Here is a 6,047-nt window from a genome sequence, read left to right on the forward strand (position 1 = left end):
CTCCTTTTTAATGGTTAAATTAAATTTTATTAATCAAAAAGCATGCCTAATTAATTAAAATCATGAAACTTAAACAATTTAACGTCAATTTATTAAAAGTTTAAAACAAATTACATGTTTAGGGCCCTATGAATTGTTTTATTTTTTCCAACCTTATGTTTTATTGTTACCAAATTCTGTGTTTTAGCATGTCTAATTATTTGAAAGCATAAAAACAAGTTACATTTTTTCTTAAAGTAGTCTTATGATTTTTTTCCTCAGAAATCCTGTGTTGTCTATTTACATTTTTTAAGGCATAAAACATTAATTTAATTTATCTTTTAATTAATGAAAATTAAACGCATTTTATTTTAAAAATAAAGGGGATTTAATATTACAATTAAAACATTGAAGAAATATTGTATGATTATTCCTTAAAAATAAGGTTTAATAATTTTAGTAGGAGTAGTAACCTATTACGTACATTCTACTGAACAACAGAAATATATTTCTGACGCAATGTCTTCAAGTTAAAATGTTTGCATGCTGTGCTCATAAACTGCGTTTGCATTTGCAAATAACGTGTTTCATTCTTGTAGCGCTGTCATCCTGAGTCTCTCAGCTCGTTCACAGCCTGTGCCGCTCACACTTCTCTCAGGAGTGACAGGGAGTGTGTACACACACAGACACACTCTGATGAATGTGTCGTTTCTATGGGCAGGTGAGTGTGAGTAGCAGTTTTGAGCGCTGTGGGTGACAGGCCTGCCAAAACACAGCCATGCGATCATCATGTACAGTGCTGCTGGGCCAGGGCTGCGGGTGGGTGTGAAGCTCACAAACGACAGATGAACAGATCCAGACAAGGACTGACAGACCGTGTGACTGAATTTAAGTGTTGAGGTTGTCGAGTAGCTTTGAGTTTTGTGAAGTCATGTCTCAATCAAACCCAGTCAAACACTTTGTATGGCTGTCAACGCAACACATTAGTGTGATTAGTTCGAAAGAAAATAGTGTGAAAAAAATATTAACACAATTAATCGTGCCCCCTGATCTGTATGTAAATGAAGTACCGCTTTTAATTCGATTCTTGATTGTAAAATTGTTTGCAGTTACAGGCTCCATGTTCGGTGATATAAAACAAACAATACACTGACTTCCAATTATTGATATATGCAATACATTTTTTAATTGCTTGACAGCCGTTCATGCATGTGTTTGAATGTGTGATTTGGGATTCACAGCACACACAGACCTTGGTCTCCCTGTGAGGCCTCAGAGATGTTGACGGCGAGCTGGCTGCTGAAAGAGTTAACTCCCATCATGCCCGAGTGAGCGCCGGAGCCTGTCAGCGAGGGCAACTGGTTATGGCTCCGCGGCACACTGTAGAGCGCCTCCGTCAGGTCTGCAGCACGCTTTAAAATGATCTCCTGGACAATCCAGAGAACAGAGAGAGAGAGAGAGGTGTTAAAATGATACACAGTGCTTCTCATTGGGTTCTGATTCAAGATATTACATTACATGAAAGAAAATAATAATGCCCTGAAATACATTTTATTATTAATATAATTAATTATTACTCATTAATCCAAGAATATTTTAACATTGTAAGTAATTTAAGGATTATTTTTGATCATTATTATAATCTTATTTAAATGATAATAATTATACAATTATTTTATTTACATTATATAAATATAAAAAAATTTTAAATTATAAGTTGTTAAATATCATGTTCTTATTATGTTACATTATTATAATTTTGTTTACATTATAATAATTACAAATTATTTAAATATTATATTATTTACTGTGTGTGTACCTATATATATATAGTGAAAGAAATGTTGGCTGCATATAAAACCATCAGCTTCATTGTAGTGACTTTCATACCTGATTGTTATGAGGCATTCCATACAGCGCCTCCACCAGGTCTGCAGCTCTTTTCAGAAGAACCTCCTAATAAAACACACACATACACACACAAACACAGTTTAGTCCAATACTCCAGATCTGGTATTGTAAATCAACATGGTTTGCATCCATAAACAGCACAGTAAATCCATAAACAGCACCATAAGTGGTGCTATTTATGAAAAATAATCTTTATGTTTAAAATTTAACCAGTTATTTACTATACATAAGCAAGTTGTGTTCAAAAAAGAGAAACCAAACATGTGATGAGGAGGACAGAAAAAGAAGCTGTTGGAATCTCATTTACACCAACCTGTCACACACACACACACACACACACACACACACATACAAATGCACACAGAACACACACTCAACCTGTGCCAAATCACACAAGCAGTGATCCAGGGCTGCGATCCTTTCAGACTGTACACATATGCTCCACTGTCATTCTTCACACGGCGTGTGTGACTGTGTGTGTTTGTGCGTGTTATAGTGTTCCTGTGTAAGTCACACATCTCCTCGGCCCACAGACTCACTCTGGTCTCACTAAGAGTACCAAAACCAAGACAGGACATGAGCATCTTACAACGGCTTCTTATGCATAATCATTTTCCATCTGCTACATCTGCACTGAATTAAAGTCAAATTTTTTGTCATTTTATCTCCTGTCTTCACCTCCAGGGCATCTCCTTTCCACTTCATAGGCAGAAGCATCAAATTATCACTCTTGCCCAATACTTTGTTTCTATCTATTTAACTTTTTACAATAATTTCTGTCATTTCTACTCAATGTTTTTATGATCTCATCAGTACACATTATTGCAAAGAAATAATGAATATATATATATATATATATATATTCCTAATCATGGGATCTTTAATACTATATGTTGTCCCGCAAAAAAAAATTGTTGCTCAGAAATATTTTATATGGATTTTGAAAAAAAATCTCTTGTTCACTGAGGCTGAATTTATTTTTATATAACATACAGTATAAACAGTAACGTGTGAATTTTATTGCAATTTAAAATAACTGTTTTCTAATAAAATTTATTTTAAAATGCTATTTATTCCTATGATGACGAAGCTAAATTTTCAGCATCATTACTCCAGTCTTCAGAAATCATTCTAATATGTTGATTTGTTGCTCAGAAAACACTTCTTTTTTTTTATCAAAGTTGTGCTGCTTAATATATTTGTGAAAACATTTTTTTCAGGAATTTTTTTGATGTATAGAAATGTTTAAATAACATAATTATTTTAATTTATAATAAAGACATCTATATTGTAGCAAAAGACGTCTGTCACTTTTGATCAATGTAATCATTAAAAATAACCCTGCTGACTCTAATTCAATTAAAATAAAAGAAAAAGAAAATTTGAAATTAAAAGTGACCACAGCTATTAATGCAAGGTTGTTCTGTGAATAATGAGTTTATTTACAAAGTGTTTCTTTTACAAAGGAACAATTGGCTGAACAATTTTTAATATAGCACATATGGACCATGATGCTTTGTGTTTTTCTGCTTTTGAAGCTTAAGAGACTCTGGTCACCATCTACTTTTACTGAAAAGAAGAGAGCAGCTCAAACTTTCTGTGAAACATCACTTTTTGTGTCCCACAGAAGAAAGAAAGTCATAAATGTTTATAATGACAAGGCTAGTATACTGTATAGATACATTTAGACTTGAGCCAGTATGATCAGACTGAAGAGGAGGATCGCTCTCTTTCATACACACAGTGTTCAGAGACAGACAGAGAGGTGTGGAGGTGATACAGAGGAAGCCAGACCTTGTATTATGGCAACCTCTACTGGAGCTCCCTGGGGTATTACATTGAAACCTACCACACACACACACACACACACACACACACACACACACACACACACACACACGCACGCACGCACACACTTCACATGACTGTATGAGGAGAGAACAGAAAACAAAGAGAGAGACAGATAAAAGTATAGAGTAAACACAGACAAAGAGAGAAAAGATTGACCCAAAGAACTACAGATGCAGTTCATGAAATCTGGATAAAACGACAGAAAAAAAAACAGGTTGTCTACAGAGAGCAGGACAAAGAGAGGAAACGGCAGAGTAATTGTAAATCTCATGACGGGAGGTGAAAGAGAGAGATGCAGACAGAAAACAGCGCTGAAAGATGAGCAAAGGGGGAAAGGGTTGGAAGAAAACAAAGGAAAAAAGACTCGAGGGATGGAGAGAAGACAGAAGAAGACAAAGTGAGGTAAATGTGCACAAATAAAGTGGAAACGAGTGAGTGAGTGAGTATGCTAGGAGGAGAGAGAGAAAGAGAGAGAGATGAAGAGGGGAAGTTCTAGTTGTTTTTCTCCCTCAAGAGTTGCCAGGTAAGAGGCAGCTGGGGCTGCTGGCAAACCTATCATTACTGTACTGTGAGAACAACAGCCTGTGTCTGTACACACTCACGCACACCCATTGGAAATATTGCACTAATTCTACATTCTGCATGTTGAAATACAAGCTCTAATTCAGGTAAATTTGTTTGTTATATTTACAATCCTCAAGTACCGTATTGATCCCAAAGAAAACCCTGCTAATATTTATTGACAAATATCAGTATATTATATCAGTATATATTTATATAAGGTATAAAATCAAGTAAAATACACTTAGCTTTATGATGTTGTGTTCCCAGCATGCACCAGGACATGAATAATTAATGAGGTTGTGTCTTTTCATTGCTTACCAGTTTTATTTACACCAGTGTTATTGTTGACGTTTAGTAAATTGTTAGTATTGTATAAATAAATAGCATAAAAAGTAATTTTAAACTAAATGAGACACACTTTAAATACATTATAAATAATTTAAAGAAAATAATTAAAATCTTTAAGAAAATCTCACTTTTCAGTGTATTCTTGTTCAAAATATATATAAATCATTTTAAGAAAATAGTAAAAGTAAAAATAGTAAAAAAATAAATAGTAAAAAATAAATAAAATAGTAGTAAATAATAAAGTAAATTTCACTTTTCAGTGTATTGTTTTTAAATTAAGCTACAGACTTCCCAACGAAGTGCGAAAAATTTATATTAAACTAAATACAACACACTTACGCAAATAAATTGAAGTAAAAAGTAAGTAAATCTTATTTTTTGTGCACTGTTGTTATCTCTAATCTATTCATAACTTTAAAATAAATCTGAAGATTTTTAGAAGTGAATAAAGAACATTAGCTCTCAAATAAGTAATACGTAAATATATTTAAGTAAAAATATTATTTAACATAAATTTAATATAAATAAAAATAATTTCATAATATCAATTATAAACTATTTTATTAATAATATAAGCTATAATTTACACTAGCCTTAAAAATAAGCTTTTATTTTAGAGCTTTATTTTAAAAGCTTTTTATTTTAAAATTTTAGAACTGAATAAAGACATGATTTAATCTCTTTACAAACATTTCACATTCTGAAGATACAAAAAAAAATAAAAAGTTTTTTTCATGGGCACTTTTAGACATTTTGTCACCCAAAACTGTATCTAGGCCAGAAACACACACACACACACACAACTGGACATAAAATGGACAAACTACACAAATATACCTTAATACATGCAGAAATGCAGAGCTCATGCTGGAACATTAGCTCTCGGGTTTCCCACATCTATGTCATGCAAACATTAGCCGAGCCTGCATCTTTGAAGTGCAGCTCTTAGTGACTGTTTTATGCCAGGCCACGAGGCCCTGAAACTGAACACTTTCTGGCTGAGTTTCTGAACACACTGTGTGGAAACTGTTACATTTACGAGGAACAACAGTGGCCTTCAGATCAGGCGGAGAGGCAGAAACAGGGTCAAGAAACCACCGAATATTGTGATATTCCTTTGGAGTTTAACTTTAAGAGCTCATCTGGGACTGTGTTTGCGTGGTAGTGCACAACATGCACACAAGAGAGGATTGGGGGGCATATGGAGATGGGGGCACTAAGCTTCCTCCTCGTCATCCTCATTTACTTGCATTTCCCACGACAAAATATGACCTTAGAACTAACAGTCCTCCCCCAGCCAATCAACAACGAGCAGTAACGATCTTCACAGATGGCTCAAGTCAATGACAAACATGGGGAGAGAGAGAGAGAGAGAGAGAGAGAGAGAGAGAGAG

At 34.1% G+C, this 6,047-nt stretch overlaps 1 pseudogene; it reads right to left on the reverse strand.

Moving 5' to 3' along the window:
* LOC107750336 (transcription factor COE1-like) overlaps positions 1–6,047 on the reverse strand; it is a 137,870-nt pseudogene that overhangs the window by 7,940 nt on the left and 123,883 nt on the right.

The sequence above is a fragment of the Sinocyclocheilus rhinocerous genome, unplaced genomic scaffold (genome assembly GCF_001515625.1).
Source record: "Sinocyclocheilus rhinocerous isolate Xijiao unplaced genomic scaffold, SAMN03320098_v1.1 scaffold1053, whole genome shotgun sequence".
Taxonomy (NCBI): Eukaryota; Metazoa; Chordata; class Actinopteri; order Cypriniformes; family Cyprinidae; genus Sinocyclocheilus; species Sinocyclocheilus rhinocerous.